The 18,229-nt window shown below is 39.3% G+C and overlaps 1 long non-coding RNA gene across 1 annotated transcript; it reads left to right on the top strand.

Moving 5' to 3' along the window:
• Positions 1–226: 226 nt before the first annotated feature.
• Positions 227–17,778, top strand: LOC121987705. Its single transcript, XR_006113696.1, has 4 exons — positions 227–913; positions 1,650–1,759; positions 3,218–3,279; positions 17,726–17,778. It is a non-coding gene; the product is annotated as an uncharacterized LOC121987705 (long non-coding RNA).
• Positions 17,779–18,229: the final 451 nt, after the last annotated feature.

The raw sequence follows: 18,229 nt of genomic DNA, 5'->3' as shown, positions 1-18,229 counted from the left end.
TTAATAAATTTAATTTATTTTACTTAATAAATATAATATTATTAAAAATTTATGAATTTTTAAATCATACACTATGACTTATGACAATGATTTTGGTTTTTGTTTATGAAAGATTTTTATACTTATTTTATTTCTTTTCCTATATTTGTTTTTCTTAAGTTTTATTCCTTAGACCTAAAACCTAAAACCCGTTCAAAGTTCTATTCCTTAGACCTAAAACCTAAAACCCAAAACCCGTTCAAGCCCAAACTTTACCAAGCGCCTTCGTCTCCATCGCCAAACGATTCCTCTTCCCCTCTTCCTCTCTTCATCACCAAAATATTCACTGCCTTTGTCTTCACGGAGCCTAGAACGCTCGTGAGGTGGGCTGCTCGCGAGGCGGGCTTCTTGCAGCGGCCGTTCGCTGCTCAACCTGGAGTAGCGATAGGGGAGGAAGAGAAGCGTATCCTGGCCACGGTGACCTACCGATCCAGCATGGGCCCTTCCGTCGTAGTTTGTTGCAGGCTCGCAGTTGGGAACACTGAAATCACTCATCGATGAGGATAAAGGAAGGGGGAAGGACATGGATGATGGCCCTGACGGTGGCGGGCAACTTCGTGCTATTTTTCTTCTTGATGCCACTTCTGGCATCGATTCCGGCTTGGGCGATGGGGCTGCCGCTGGTGTTGGGGGCGTGCTGATGATGAAGATGGTAGTGGAGGTGGAATGGGAGAACATGAGGGAAGAGCCATCTCCGCCTTCATCACCATCATTTTGATACTCCTCACCTACTCAATTACGTACGACATCATCGGTGGCATTGCCACCTACATCGTCCTCCGCCTTTGCGAATACATCTGCTCTGTTCTCATCAAGAGCTTCCATCTTCTCCGCAATAGCTTTGCTTTATTACCTTGTTCGATCAATGTGGATGGTAAGCAGTAGATTGAGCTTAATGATCAAGAACCTGTATAACACAATTAACTTTTAACGTCCAAAAGACATATCAAAAAACAGAGCAGAGCAGAAGTTACAAATGTTTGGATTTTTCTCTATTTTGTTTGTTTTATTGTTATTATAGTAACTAGTGAATGCTGCTTCTATTCTATGCACTTGCACTTTTAAGTTGCTTTGTTCTATTATTTTGTTTCTAGTGTGGGAAAATTATTGGCACTAGCTTTAACCTTTAGCAAACTTCCTCCATTTTTGGTGTGGGAAAATTATTGCTTTTCTCTATTTTTTTTAGCAATAATGATAATGTGCTCTAATTTTTTATGATTACATAGGCATATAATTTATGGGAAACTCTTTAGCTATGACCATTGGTTTTGGCACTAGGCATGTGTTAGAAATAATGCATGAAACACATCTAACAAGATTAAAATATGTAGCATCCAATTAAGAAATAACCGCTTCAATAAAGTAATATATGAAAATAATGACAATTTGTTGTTTATCATTGAAACTTAACCGCTTGTTACCTTACATTATTTAACGTTGCTATGTTATTAGTTTTTCCATTATACTTATATGAATATGATTAGTTAGCACAAAATTAAGTGATTCTTTTGATGATACTATCTAGCTTGATGGTTTAGCATACAAAAAATGCTTTTCTTTGGTTTCCCGAAACACAACTCTAATTGCCGATGGACTAGTGAAAATTGCAGGTTGAGACCAAAGATGGTTATCTTTTGTCCATTCAACATGTTCATCATGGGAAAAATACTTTGAAAGAAAGACATGACCCTCCGGTTTTCCTCCAACATGGTCTTTTCAGGTATTAACTCAAATCCTTTTGATGTGGATGTCTCCCAAATTTGAACATTCGTTCATGTTATTTTCAGGTTATTGTTCTTTTGTCTTCTCATGTCAGTAGGGTGGAGACATATAGTTCATAAATTCATTTAAGTAGTCACTAGATTTCATCATTGCAGATAGTGGTTTTGATGTTCGGGTTGGTAATGTACACAGTACAAGATGGAGCCATGGTCATACTAGTTTATCTGTTCATGAGAAGGTTTCTCTTTTTTTTATTTCATTTCCTCGATAATACATAGTTATGTTCTCTCGTACTCTTTATATTAGAGTATTTTGATCATAATGTTATGTAGTCCTTTGACTATTTTTCCAGACATATTGGTATTAGAGTTGGCAAGAATCGGCACAGAACGACTAGCAAGCTATGATAAGTTATAGATTTTCTAAACTACTAGCCCTTTATTGATGTTTATAGTTATTAAATTTAGAATCGTATTCATGGTTTTACACTTTTCATGCCATGTGTTGAAGCCAAAGAGGGGTTGAAATAAATTTACAAAAGCTTAAGAAGTTACACCAGCAAGACTTTATATCAATCTATTAGGTATTCAATTATGGTTTCTAATTTGTAATATATATATTTATTTGAGCATGAGTCCTCAATTGTACTGGGAAGAATGTTGGAAAGCTGAAAAAATGGAGACTTTAGCAGGTTAAGGAGTAATGGGAGCTACAGTGCCACCTCTTCATCGACATCTAAGTAGAAAATATCATGTTGTTATATTGGTCTACCTTTGTTTTATTAGTGTCGGTACTTGTTATTATGTTAGTTGCTTATAAAATTTCTTTAGAATGTTGTAAATATTATTTTTTTAATGTTGGAAAATTATATATTAAATTGTATTTTCAAATTTTATATTTTAAATGATTTATAATACTAGAAAATTTTATATTATTTTTTTTGTTTTTATCTAAAAAAAGACAACGATTTTTTACCGTTGTAAAACTATTGTCTTCGCTTTCAAAGACACCAGTTTTAAACTATTGTCATTGAGTACCTCCTTTAACAACATGACTTTTAACAACAGTTCTAAAGGGGTTACGACAACGGTGAAAAATTGTTGTTGTTAGACTTTTTTCTTGTAGTGTTGGATTCCAGCAACAACTACCTTTCCTGGCAGCAACGATCTTTGGCTGCGAATTTAGGTAAGGTGTAGGGTAATGGAACATGTGGTAGATCATGGTTTAAATTTGATGTTGTAACTAGTTCATGTGTAGATTGATTTAGGTTTGGACTTCTAATCTAATGGATGATTAGGGATTAGGTAACTAGCCTTAATTAATTATTGGATTTAATTTAGGTAAATTGATGTTTGTGTCGATTAGGATTTCCCTAAATTAGTTTTGGGGATTTTATTTAGCTATTTAATTCTTTTGAATTTTAGATAAATAAAATCATATATATTGTTTGACGCAGGACTCTGATTCTAGACGAGCGTCTCGACGTTGGATTTGGCTTGATTAAATCTTCTATTTGAGGTGGATACCCTTTGACTTATCTCTTTGATAGTATCTTATGATATGTGTAGTATATATATATAACTAGTGGCAATTGGTAGATTTATCACTTCTCTGATTTTAGCTTATTTGATACCTGTTACATGCTTTTACTGTTAGCTGCTATACATTAGATTTGTATGCTCTTATCTCTTGCCATGTGTATCTATATTCATTGAGATAGATATATATAGTGCTTCTGTATACTGGATTAGTTGCTAGACATACTTGATATGTGTTCTTGGATTTATATTGCTTATATCATTGTTATATATACGTTTACCTTTTTGGCTCATATATTATGGATGAGGATATGTTTATAATTGACATGTTGTAGCATCATGCACCATCCTGCATGACACATCACCAACTACATGGCCTGCACACATAGTGACCACTGCATGGGTAGTGACACAACACTCAGGGTGTGTGTAGTTTGTTCTGTTAGGCTCCGCTAGTCTACTCATGGTGTCACGCCCCGAGAGTGATGTCATCCGACGAAAATCGGACAACACCTCTCCTGTAGCGGTGATAAATGAACCAGTATACATAGCTAACAGATAAAAACATATGCAAAATATAGCCAACTGCGCTAGAACAAATCACAACCACGCAGATAATAGGCAGCCCACTCGGTTGGTAAATCAAACACAGCGGAAAACAACCAACAAACACCAAAAATACCAAAAGAACTCACCACGGGCCAGCCCGGCTTGACTCCTCGACAAAGCAAAACCAATCACAGAATAACTTCAAGTCCCCACAAGGGTTATTACAATACCAAGTTCAAAAGTTCAACTCACAACCAGAAAGCTAAACAAAATCGGAAATCCGTCCTCGGAAGCGACGTGGGACTGGCAGTCGGGATCCCCCAAGTGTACTGGCATCACTATCGGCTACCTGGTGAAATTACCAATGTATAGGGTGGTGAGTATGAAGACTCAGCGAGTAAGGAAATAGATAGTGCATGAGTAACATAAATAGCCAGGAATACAACAGGATACAGTCTCGGAAAGATAAATAGCAGATACTACTGTGTAATCAAAGTACATATCTATACCTGATTTCATAACCTAGGCTAGTATAAGGTCTGAGGTAACATAACTGCTATAGTACTGCTCACAACTACCCAGATGACATGTAAGGTATATTGTCAAAGTAATCAGTGTCCAAGCATATATATAACAGGTATGAGATAACAGAACTGTATAAGTAAACATATAACAACATAAGCAAATATAACAGAAAATAGCATATGCACGGATGGTCACCCCGCCCGCCTCTCTGCACCACGACCCCTGTATGGTTGAGAGGCCGGATCGATGACAATTGTACCACCCAAATGCCTCCACTACTCTCGAGAGACCGGATGGACAGTTGCATAGTAGTTGAATAGTTACGTCTGCGACGAGGTCCATGTTGCCCACGACTCCAGCTACCACTACCCATGAGTGTGCTAGTGGGGTGCACGACAGGACAAGCGGCACGCTCCAGCTACCACTACCCATGAGTGGCCGAGCGTGCGGCCCAGGCCAATGACCGTCTCAACCACAAGGGAGCCAAGGTCATCGGCGATGCATGCAATGACATGATGTGAACAATGCAACAGTCATTATATATATATAACATAAATCAGGTATGCTACATGAAGTTAGTATACTCAATAAGAAACATGAATAGACAGCAGTCAAAGCAAGTAATTGTTGGTACGGGAAGCATCCGACGATCGACCGTTGTTTTGATAATGGCAAAGAAATTCAAAGTTAAGTTGTCTTGTGATATAATGCACTTAATTAAGTATTTCAGGAAAGTCCTAGCTGCGGTTAGGCAGGTTGAAAACCCTAAGGGGTGGTAACCCTAGGTCATAGGGGGTGGTAACCCTATGCGGAAAGTCTTGGCGAGGCGGGAGCTTCAGGCAAAACTCCTAGGGGGGTAACCCTAGGTGGAAAGTCCTGGTGTCGCGAACCAAGTGAAAGACTGGACCAACCGGGAAGCGGAAGTCCAGCAGAAAGCCTGGAAGCTTCGAACGCTAAACAAAAGTCCAGTCGATCTGGAGGATCGCACTAGCAACAGGTAAATCTCCTAAGTGGAGTAGGTGAGGACGCGTTCCCCGTTGAGGGAACAGTAGGCATCGGGTCGACCTAGGATTTCCGGTTGGAAATCCAAAGTCAGACCCGGACAGTCCGACGACTGTCAAGTATATCGATCATATTATTTCTGTACTAACTTTGTTTTACAGGGTTTGTTTTTGTGACTAATACAATTTGCAGGAACAAAGGAGCAATTTAGACCTCGGATGAACAGTGTCTGAGGTGCCTCGGGTGCTAGCCGATGCCAGCTGTCCAGAAGCGCTGGAGGCGCCTTAGATGGACTTGAAGGCGCCTTGGAGCTGGGGTTCAAGGCGCCTTGGACGGGCCTTTAAGGCACCTTGAGGAGGATAAGCGCAGAAGGAGTCTGCGCTGATCTACGCGGCTGAATCGACTCGTTGGAGGCGCCTCGGACAGCCTTGGAGACGCCTCCAGCACTGTTTATAAGGGGACTTCGAACAGCAGCTCAGAACAAGTTCTTTCAAGCGATCTTTCTGCTACCAGCTGCCTACAAGATGATCCCGAAGTGCTGCAACGAGATCCCGACGACTCAGAGCTTCAGCTTTCAGTATTTTATTGTCAGTATAAAGTTTGTTTACTGCTTTTACATTGTACTTAGTTTGTAATAACAACTTTCGAGCTTATAGTTGTTGCCCACCGGAAGCGATCAACGATCGCGGGCCTTGGAGTAGGAGTCGCCACAGGCTTCGAATCAAGTAACCAACTTGTGTTAGCGTGTGCTCCTTTATTTTTCCGCTGCGTTTATCTACTCGATTGTTTTACGATTCCGAAACAAACGAAATAGCCACGAGCGCTATTCACCCCCCCTCTAGCGCTTTCGATCCAACAATTGGTATCAAAGCGGGGTCATTTTGAATTGGTGCAACCACCATTCAAAGCAATTTTACGTGGTCTTTTTAATCTTTTCGGAGTCAATTGGAATTAGCTTTGTAGCTACATTCTAATTCTTTTTACGAATCGGTTTTGCTTGAATCAGGTGCAACACCAATCGAGTTCGCAATATTTTCTTTTCTCTCCCACACTACTAATCCAAGACTTAGTCTTGGAACAATTTTTCTTTGTTTTTGCCACGCAAGGTTTCAATGGCCCAACAAGAGGGTTATAGCACCGTTCGTCCCCCACTTTTCACCGGAGAAGATTTCGGATACTAGAAGGGACGCATAGAAAATTTCTTGAAATCCAATTCGAAACTTGGATGATCGTCAAGACCGGACTTCAACTACCAACCGATGAAGATGGCACGCCAACACCCTGCGAAAAATGGGAACCGACCCTAATGAAGAAGGTGGAAGCTAATGCAAGAGCTACCTGTACCCTCCAGTGCGGACTGACCAAGGAGGAGCTCAATAGAGTTGGTCCGTTCTCAACTGCAAAGGAGTTGTGGGAGAAATTAATTGAACTGCACGAGGGCTCCTCCGAAACCAAAGTAAGTAAGCGTGATCTTTTGTTTAATAAACTGTATAATCTAAAAATGCAGGAAGACGAGACGGCCAGTCAACTTCACGCTCGTATACAAGACATCCTAAACTCCCTCCACGCGATCGGACAAAAGGTCGAGAACAGGGACATCATAAGGTACGTACTTAATGCTTTTTCGAGGAGCACATTGTGGGCATCAATGGTAGATGCCTACAAAGTCTCCAAGAATTTATCTTCCATTAGATTAGATGAATTATTTTTTGAATTTGAACCCCATGAGCAGACTAATACACAACCACCCGAGAAAGGTGTAGCTTTTCTTGCAGGTACCAGTAGAACACGATAACAAAGATCATGACGAAGAACCGAGCCAGATTCGGAACCAGAATCAGACTCAGACGATGAAGACGACGAACTAACAACTGAACTCGTGAACTTGGTGAAGAAGCTCTACAATAAGAAGAAGGGGTTCAACAAGAAAGACCTAAAGAAAGTCGTACAATCAAAGGAAATTCAACCCAGCTCAAAGGTCAAGTTTGAGGTAATCTGTTATGGGTGCAACCAGAAGGGGCATATCAAGACCAACTACCCCAATCAGAAGGATGCAAAGAAGCAAAGAAAGAAGAAGGTACTAAAAGCAACCTTTGAAGAATCTTTAGAAGAGGATACCGACGACGAGCTCGAACAGATGAGCCTTCTTGCCCTGATGGCCTGAGACCAGATCGATGTGTCCGAGAGCGAGAGCGAGTCGGAAGCAGAATTGGAAAGAATCCACGGATCCGTATCTGTTTCCGAAGGGTCCGATCCCTCTATAAGTATCCCTCGACTAAATAATCTAGTTAATTACTTGTTACGAAAATTAGCTAAGTCTAATCTTAGAATTAAATCACTTCTAAAGGAAGTAGCTGTCCTTAAAGAAGTGACTAACTCCGAATCTTTGACTGAACCAGTTCAGACTGGAAACTCGATTCAAGTCCAAAAACTTGAGGAAGATAATTCCAGCCCGAAAACTCAGGTCAAGGATCTGGAGAAAACGTTAGAACGATTCTCCTTGGGTTCCAAGAACCTTGACCTAATTCTTGGAACACAAAGGGCAATCTACAATAGAACTGGACTAGGATTCAAATCGAAAAAGAAATATAAATCATATTTATCATTTATACAAAGAACAAATAGAAAAATGGTCCAAGCATGAGTCCCCAAGTCCAACCTGATCAATCAAGTTGGACTTGGACAATATTGGGTCCCTAAGGATCAAATACATTACCTCGATAAACCATATCGAGGCTATGATCCAGGGGGAGCTAGAAGAAAAACAATAAAGATAAATTGAATTAAACTAAAATTAAAACTAAATAAACTTAAAAGTTAAACTAAACTTAAAATTTAAATAAATTAAAATCCAAAGGTAGGCTCCAGAATAGTTGGCACCTCCGAAATTAATTCACCCGATAAGGGTAAACAAGAGTATACTACCCGGTCGGGTAATTAAGGTTGGATTAAAATGGGCTAGGTTTAACTTGACCCACGGTACTGGTGAAATATTGGATGATAGTACGTTGGGGAAACTTAGTCATCGCATGTCTAGGAAGATATGGCTTCGACCTGGTGCATTTGGCTAAGTGGAACTGACCGAAGCTACCCTTTATGAATCCTAACCAGTTAGACCAAGGTTTTGTACTAAGTTCAATGGGTAGGACTATTTGGAAAACCTCGAAGGCATGGTTACTTTAATGATGTCCTTGTGACTCACCATAGCCCAGAAGTTTATCCAAAGAACGCCTACTTGTTGAACCCAAAGCTAAACCTGAATCTAACACAAAGTTAAACAAAACCCTTAAATTGAAACTAATTCATCTCACAAAAATTATAGGATCCCCTGATTGAAAATTTAGATCGGGTGAGATGACTAATTAAAATTAACTCAAAATTAAATTCGTAATTAAAATTAACTCAAAATTAAATTCGTAATTAAAATTAATTTAAACTCAAATTCAAAATCAGAATTAAAATTCAAAATTCGATGTCAAATTAAATTTTTTTTTTAAAACTTAATTAACTTAAAATTATTTTTCAAAACTTAATTAACTTAAAATTATTTTTTCAAAACTTAAAAAAACTTAAAATATTTTTCAAAATTAACCTGTTTGGTAATTAACCTATCAACTTGAATTAATAATAATAAATTTGTATCAACTTAAAATATTTTTCAATTTAACCAACCTAATAACTATTGAAAACCTAGTACGAGTGAAACAAAAAATAGAGAGCCTATTTCAATCAAACCATCTTTTAATCCATTAAATCCAAATCAACTATTTTATGTGTAGGAATTGGATCAATGGATGATAGATAGTGGATGCTCCAGACATATGACTGGAGATAGGTTGAAGTTCACTAAGCTCAAACTGAAAAACCTAGGGTCAGTTGCGTTCGGCAATGACGGTAAACTTAAGGTAATCGGAAAAGGTAATATCGAACTTAACTCCAATTTTGTCATTCAAAAAGTTCTATTAGTTGAAAATTTTAATTTCAATCTATTGAGTATTAGCCAGTTATGTGATAGTGGATACCTAGTTACCTTTGATAAGTCTGGATGCTTAATTGAAAACGTTGGCAACCCCAAAATCAGACTTAAAGGACTTAGGAAAAATAACATCTATACAATTGACCTACCCTCAATAAAGTGTCTCTTGACACAACAAGAGGAAATCAACTTGTGGCATAGAAGACTGGGTCACACTCATATTAGACTCATTTCGAAAATGAGTCAAAACGGCTTAGTCAGAGGATTGCCCAAATTAAGAAATCTAGAAAATACAATTTACCATCCCTGTCAACAAGGAAAACAAACCAAGTCAACCCACAAGTCAACCAATCTAGAAAGAACTAACTCTTTACTTAAGCTCCTTCACCTAGATCTATTTGATTCACATGGGGCCAAGTCACTAAGCAAGAACCAGTATTGCTTAGTTATAATTGATGATTACTCCAGGTTCACCTGAGTAAAATTTCTAAAAACAAAAAGATGAAACTTTTGAAGTCTTTAGTAATTTTTGTAAATTAACAGAAAATGAAAAAGATACTAAAATTAAAAAGATTAGGAGTGATCATGGGGGGGGGGGGATTTGAAAATCATAGATTTATCCAATTTTGTAAAATCAACAGATACAAACACAAATTTTCATGCCCTAGAACCCCCCAACAGAACGGGCTAGTAGAACGGAAAAATAGAACCTTACAAGAAGCCGCTAGAACCATGCTAAACGAATATAATCTAAATCATCAATTCTGGGCTGAAGCAATAAATACGATAAACTATATTCAAAATCGAATTCTAATTAACAAACTTTATAATAAAACCCCTTATGAAATTTATTATAATAAAATTCCCAACTTAAACTACTTAAAAGTATTTGGATGTAAAGTTCATATTTTAAACACTAAAGACTACTTAGGAAAATTTACACCCAAATCAAACCAAGGAATCTTTTTAGGGTACTCTACAACCAGTAGGGCCTATAGAGTCTATAATCAAAATACCCTAAAAGTTGAAGAAACAACTAATGTAATATTTGATGAAGAAAATAATCTACCAAATATAGATCAAAGTATTGACATTAACTCAAGAATTATAGAAGATGATGAAATTCAACTTAACACTAGTAAACCAGAGGAACTAACTCCTAACACAAATACAAGACCAACAAGAAGAGGTATGTCTCACCCACCTGACCAAATTTTGGGTGATCCAAACCTAGGAGTTAGAACTAGATCCTCGTATAGAAACCTAAGTCAAATTGCCCTTATTTCAAAGATTGAGCCTAAGACTATAGAAGAAGCCCTACCTGACCCAGACTGGATCATTCCTATGCAAGAAGAGCTAGCACAATTCGAAAGAAACCAAGTCTGGGAACTTGTACCTAAACCCATAGATAAGTCCATAATTGACACCAAATGGGTATTTAGGAACAAATTGGATGATCAAGGTGAAATAGTTAGAAACAAGGCCAGACTAGTAGCCAAAGGTTTCAGTCAGGTTGAAGGTTTAGATTATGACGAAACCTATGCACCAGTAGCTAGACTTGAATCCATTAGAATGCTACTGGCTTATGCATCACATAAAGGATTTAGATTATACCAAATGGATGTCAAGTCAGCCTTTTTGAATGGATTTATTAAAGAGGAGGTATATGTAGGTCAACCCCCAGGTTTTGAAGATTTAGATCATCCAAACCATGTATTTAAACTAAAAAAGGCCTTATATGGACTAAAACAAGCACCTAGGGCATGATATGAACGGTTATCTAATTACCTAATATCCAAAGGCTTCAATGAAGGTCAAATAGACCAGACTCTATTTGTCAAAACCATAGAAAAAGACATTTTTGTTGCCCAAATCTATGTTGACGACATAATTTTTGGCTTAACTAACACTAAACTTTTAAAAGAATTTACATAGCACTAAGAGAATGTGCTTTCCAACTTTTATGGATGATGCATACACTAAAATATTATCAGCTAGAATACAAAAATACAATAATTTTAATTGACAATATAAGTTCAATCAACTTAACAAAAAATCCAATTCACCACTCCAGGACCAAACATATAGAGGTAAAACACCATTTTGTAAGAGATCATGTGGCTAAGGGTGAAATTGTACTCAACAATGTTGAGTCCAAGTCAAATCTAGCCAACATTTTCACTAAACCCTTACCTGAACTTGAGTTCAGTACACTTAGAAGGTAAATAGGAATGTGTTGGGTAGAATAGTTTTTGATTTTCAAATCAGTTTCATACATTCGCTCACTTGTTTTCAAAATCATCTTATGGCTTAAAATTCTAGGAAAATATTATTTTCAAATTCCAATTTTACTAGATTTTCAAAATATGGAATTAGCTTAGGCTCTACCCTAGAAAACATGCTCCCCTAGAATTCAGCCAGAGCATCTGTAACACCCCACCCTCCTCCCTATTAGTCTGTGAGGGTGGGACGCTACTGGACTATTAACTTTACTTAACTAATGTTGCTCACATGTAATTATCAGTACTTAAAACTCTCAAAAAATCAAAACAGATAATAAGTAACAGCGGAAAACATAAATAACTCATCTCAACATTCTACTCAAACATTTGTTCTCAACTAAAACTATATATATTAATCTGAACATGCATGCAACAATAATACAACTCAAATAATGTAACTAATGTGCATAACCCTTTTAATGGAAAAATTCTAAAACTTACATTCAATTACCAAATCCAGCAACATGAAAGAAAAATTCCAACAGTCTAAGTACAAAATCTTAATGAATTCTTAAGCAAGATCCCAAGGCTTCCATAGTCCAGACATCACACATCCATCCACACCTCCTTGTCGCCTTCCTTCACTATAGCTTTCCTTTCCCTTTATCTACAGTAAGAGGAAAATGCAACTATAAGCAAAATACTTAGTAAGCGCTATCTAACTCACAAAACTCAGATAAGCATGTGAACAGGAATAAATCTAAGAACTGAATGCTTTAAAAGAAATACTACTCATGCTCATCTAATAGTAAGGACATCAAACAGACTTAAATACTAAACATGTAAAGCTACTCATGCTCATCTAATAGCAATAAGAAAATCTAAACATGTAAGAATAAAAGAGCTAAGCTTGCTGATTTTTTTAAACTTATGGGAAACTTATTCCATTTGTTCAAAACTTATACTTTTATACTTCAAAATAATAATCTCTTGGGCCTAGGCTTAGTACCAATGCGCGCTCCCTAATAGAAACTAAGGTAGCGAGCCACTAGTCCTATGAGGGTAAAGACCTTGGTCTTACCAGGGCCAAGACCTCGGAATTGGTCACCTGGATTTGTTTAACGACAACCTCGGAAGTCGGGTACTAGCCTCTTCAAATAAAATACTCGTTACTTGTTAATGTTGGAATCCCAAGGTGTTTTGATGTGATCAAACAAGCTAAGTTATGTCCTGCGTTTGTTTAACCCTTGTGTCTAAGTGTGCAGGAGCTTAGGAACATAGGAAGTCGAGCGGAAGACGCGGCTAGCGAGAAGGACGGCACGGGAAGAGAGCCGACGGGCTCGGTGCGTCCGAGGGACGAGGTGACCTCGGAAGAGTACACCGGTGGACGAGAAGAACGTGCGCGGCGTTCGAGGGATGAGAAACCGGGAAGGAAGGGTGCTCGAGGATAAGGCCGGAACTTGGGTTCGGGTGAGCCCTATTCCGGATGGCCAAGATCACCCAAGCTAGTGGAGCCGGAGTTGAAGACACGGACTGAGACGAGCTGAATCGAAGCAGAGCGACCGGACGGAAAAAGTCAACCAAAGTTGACTTTTGGGGTCCGGGGCGCCCGGAGTTGACCAGGGCGCCCGGACCCCTCCGGACCCCTCCGGACCGAAGATGTTGACCAAATCGAGTCAAACTCGATCTGAACGTTAGGCGATAAAGTTTTATCCCCTCCAGGGCGCCCGGAACCCCTTCGGGGCGCCCTGACCAGTGCTATAAATATAGCACTGGTTTGCACAGATCATTCAACTCACTAGTAATTCAATTTTTTCTATGCTTTCTATTCTTTTGTACTGTCAATGCTGTAAGAAGCTACTACGCCCAGAGGAGAATCAGATAGTGCACCATCTTTGCCTTGGATTAGCAATCCTCTGATTGCAAATCAAGTAAACCCTCTTGTGTCTGATCTTTTAATTTAGTCTCTTATTTTTTATTACAAGTGTCTGTTAATTAGTTGAATATCCGAGAAAGGTGTTGTGTTTAATTTTTGTAGGGCAATTCACCCCTCCCCTCTTGCCGGCCTCCAAAGGGACCAACAAGTGGTATCAGAGCAAGGCGCTTCAGGAGGATTAATCGCCGATCGAAGCAACAAGATGGCCGGACCAAGCATCGTTCCACCAAAATTCGATGGGGACTTCGCAGACTGGAAGCGACGTATGGAGGTATTCCTAAGAACTGATTTTGAAATTCGGTCTATTATGAAGTATGGTGTTGTATCTCCGATGAATCAAGACGGAGAAGAAAAAGAAGAAAGCCACTGGACAAAGAAGGAGCAGAATGAGTCTGTAGCAAACAGCCGTGCGGAATATCACCTACTGAGCGTGTTGCCGCCTCAAGAGGTTAACCACATCGGAAGCTATTCATCCGCTAAAGAACTCTAGGAGAAGTTCCCGGAACTCTACGAAGGCACGTCCGAAGCAAAGCTCGCTAGAAGAGACTTCCTCCGGAACAAGCTGATGAACATACGTCTGGAAAAAGGTGAGAAGGTAGCTAATTTACACGCGAAGGTAAAAGAACTAGTCACTGGTCTCAAGAACCTCGGAGAAACGGTTACAAATCGGGACACAATACGGTATGCACTCAATGCGTTTACCAAAACTTCAGAATGGACATTAATCGTCGACGCCTACTACATTTCGAAAGACCTGGAGGTAAGTAGTTTAGAAGAACTGTTCTCCACTCTTGAATTGCATGAAACCAATGTGGGACCGTTGGGCCGGCTAGAACGGGGGGTTGAATAGCCCTGCAAAAATCAAAACACAAACACCCTTCTCAAACTCTTAAACTAACACTTGTAAAAAGAATCAAAGCAATAAACTAAGATCAGAAAAGAAAACGAGGCACTAGGTTTTGACTTGGTTACAACCGGGGAGGTTGTTAATCCAAGAAAGATGATCGCACTAGAATTTCTCCTTCAGGCGGAGAAGCGTCTTACAAAGTTGAAGCGCATAACAGAAGCTAACTACAGAAAGCGTACAAGTGTTTGAAAGAAATGCGTGAGTTCTGAATTGATTGAAAGCTTCTGGACGAAGGCTATATTTATAGCCTTGGTTGGGGCGCCTGAAAGGGTTCCGGACGCCCTGGGGGGGATAAATTTTTTCCCCCAACGTTCAGATCGAGCCAAAGCTCGATCTGGTCAATTTTCAAGGTCCGGGCGCCCGGAAGGGTTCCGGGCGCCCTGGAGCCCAAAGTCAACAGGCATTGACTTTTTCATCCGGGACCTCTTCTTTGGTTCAGTCCCGCCTCAATCCGATTCTTCCGCTCCAGATCCGGTCACTTGGGTGATCTCGGCAATCCGGAAAAGGGCTCACCCGAACCCAACTTCCGGTCTTCTCGAGCATGCTTTCCTCTGGCTTCTCGTTCCTCGAAATTGCCGCGTGTTTCCTTCTCGTCCACCAGCGTACTCATCCGAAGTCTTCATCCCTCGGTCGTCGACCTTCTCGGTAACTGCGTCTCTTGCTCCCCGAGCAATCTTCCGCTCCGGCTTTCATCCCTCGGAACCACCGCGCGCTTCCTTCTCGTCCGCCGGTGTACTCTTCCGCAGCGCCTCGTCCCTCGGACGCACAGGGTGCCGTCCTTCTCGCTAGCTGCGTCTTCCGCTCGACTACCTATGCTCCTAAGCTCCTGCACCCTTAGTCACAGGGTTAGAAACACGCAGGACCTAATTTAACTTGTTGATCGTACCAAAACAACCTTGAGGTTCCAACAATCTCCCCCTTTTGGTGTGATCAACCCAAGTTAAGATAGAGTCAAAATGTAACGACCCAATTTTCCCTATTTCAAGTTCTAAAAGTCTATAAAAATATTTGGAAATACTTTTAAAATATTCTAGAGATTTTTAGAGTATTTTTATGTAATTTTTGGAGGTCGTTTAGTAGGGTTACAAAAAGAAAGAAGTTTGAAAAAACGTTGAAGGTGAGATTCGAACCCACGACCTCGGGTCGGACTGACCCAAGCAAAACCGGCCCAGCTACATGGTTTTGTTAACCTTATATGGTGAGAACTAAGTTTATAGCATAGTTAATGATTAGGGAATAAATTGAGAAAAAGTGCGCGGCTGAGGGATTGAAGCCGAGACCTTTGATTTGGTTAAAACTCGGTTGACCAGCTGTGCCAACGAGTTTTGTTAATTAAGGAAAGAATAGATTATATTTAAGGTATAGTAATTAATAAAAATCTTAGTTATAAGAAGAGGTTTAAGTTTTTCCCGAACCCTAAATTTTTCTCACCCGAACCTCTCCTCCTCTCTCGCGAACGGCGGCGGCGACTTCGCTGTTCGGGCAAAAAGGGCGACGGAGCTAGGCTTTTTCCGGCCGGTCTTCACCCGTGTGCGACCACCATCGTTGAGGAGAGCTTGTGAGCACGAAGAAGAGCCGAAATCCAAGCTATCCGAAACCCTAGCAGCATTAGAAGCTACCCCTTTTCGGTTGTAAGTCCAAGAACGGCGAGGTGAGTTGCTACTCACCTGCAGTAGGAGTTGTTCCGCGATTTCGCTTTTCTTCTTTGCTTTCTCGCCGAGCAGGAATAGCCCTAGATTCGTTAGTTGTTATTTTAGCATTTCGGATCTTGGTTTAGTTTTTCAGATTTGGACGAGTTTGAGATGGTGTTTAACATGGCTTTTCATTGTGATGTTTCTTCGTGCACTGGATGAGGAATCTTGGATAGATAGGTTGCACTAAAGTCTTGTTCACGATCCTTCCTTTTAGTGTCGACCATGGCAGTGTATGAAATGTGGGTAGAGTTTTGATTTTGTTAATTAGTTTTGCTTCACTAAACAGGCTAAGGTAATAGGAGGTGACCAATTACATTGTTACTGCTACTCATACTTTGCTATAGGAGTTAGTTGTTGCTGCTTGTGTCTTCCGAATTGCCGAGGAAGCTTTTAGAAACTTAGTTTTGTATGCAGATTTTCTGTTAAGCTTCGATCTGTTTTTCTTTGCTTTCAGATTATACAGTACAGCATTGAGATAGTTGGAGATTTGAGAATAGCATGTGTTTAAGTATATCATTCTATGTTAACTTTGCAGAATAGGTTTGTATGCCATTAACTGGACATGAACAACATATGCTTTTGTTATATCATGTGGTAACTTTTGATTGTAGCAGAAATCATCCTTTCCTTATGTTCCACTTTGTTGGAATTAATTAGAATGAGCAGATTTATTTTACATTGCTAATAGAAGAGCAGTTTTCTTTTTCTAGCTTTTCCTTAGCTATTTGTAAGCATGAGCAGACTTCTTTTCTATTGCTATTAGACGTACAGTTTCCTTTGCTATCAGTTTAACATGAGCAGTATTGATTCCTATTTTTAGTCCTTTGCTATTGGACTAATATGAGAAGTTATAAGCGAAGAAAGACCAAGGCTTTAATTTGATCTTAATTCCAGAAGTGGAATATCAAAAGCGCACACAAGGTGTTTGCTTAAATGCCAAGTAAGGGCAAGTATAAAGAAGTTATAGTTAAAAAAGAAAGTATTTTACTTTTAATGGCATGTACCGGACACAAGGTCCAGGACACAAGGTCCAAAGGGTGGCCTCCTAGAACGCCGCTAGGCACAATATCGCCTAGAAGTATCTTAGTAGTTTCGGGATTAGCTACCTCGATTCTTATTAAGAATGCGCGCAAATTGGTACAATGTCGGGCCCAAAAAGAAGTTTATTATTATTTTGAAGTATTAAAGTATAAGTTTTGAAACAAATGAAACAAGCTTCAAATATGTTTAGAATTAGAAAGTTTAGTTTCTTGTTATTTGAAGCATGCAGTAGTAGTTTTATTTGTTTCTTGCTATTAGATTATTCAGCATGTTTAGCTTTATTTGCTTTCAGCATGCAGTTATAGTTTTATTGGTTTATGAGCATGATTAGCTATACATGTTTAGTATTTCAGTTAGTATGATTCCTTTATTGGTTTATGAGCATGATTAGCTATGCATGTTTAGTATTTCAGTTAGTATAATTCTTTTGCTATGTATGAGCATGAGTAGCTTTACATGTTAGCATTCAGTTTTAGCATGTTTTTTTATCTATATACATGCATATCGAGTTTTTGTGAGTTAGATAGCGCTCACTAAGCTTTATGCTTATAGACTGCATTTCCTCCTACTGCAGATAAAGGAAAAGCTAAAGTATGAAAGGAAGGCGACAAGGTGGTGGTGGTGATGAAGGTGTGTGATGGCTGGACTATGGAGAGATCAAGAGTTTGCTAAGGAGTTGTTAAAAACTTACCTGTTTAGAGTTTCCTTTTCTTTTTTCCTTAATGCTATGATGAAGTTGAGATTGTAATTGAGTCTATTCCGCACTTGTAGCTTGTTATGTGTTATCGTTGGAGTACTATCTGTTTACTATTGCTAGAGTAGTTTCCTTCTTCTTATGGAGTTATTACACTGCGTGGTTGTGTAATTATATGTTCCAGCCGCCTGTGGCTGAGTATACACTGTTTGTATTGTTGATTTAGTCATCAGTACAGGGGAGATTTTGCCGAAATTTTTCGGTAGAGATTTCTCGTAGTTAAGTAGCGTACCGGTTAAGTAGAGTTAGTAGTTAAGTAACGATCACTCTTAGAGAGTAGTAGTAGTAGTAAGAAGGGTGGTCGTTACAGTTGGTATCAGAGCA

The sequence above is a fragment of the Zingiber officinale genome, chromosome 5B (assembly GCF_018446385.1).
Source record: "Zingiber officinale cultivar Zhangliang chromosome 5B, Zo_v1.1, whole genome shotgun sequence".
NCBI lineage: Eukaryota > Viridiplantae > Streptophyta > Magnoliopsida > Zingiberales > Zingiberaceae > Zingiber > Zingiber officinale.
This window is presented reverse-complemented; position numbering and strand designations above follow the sequence as displayed.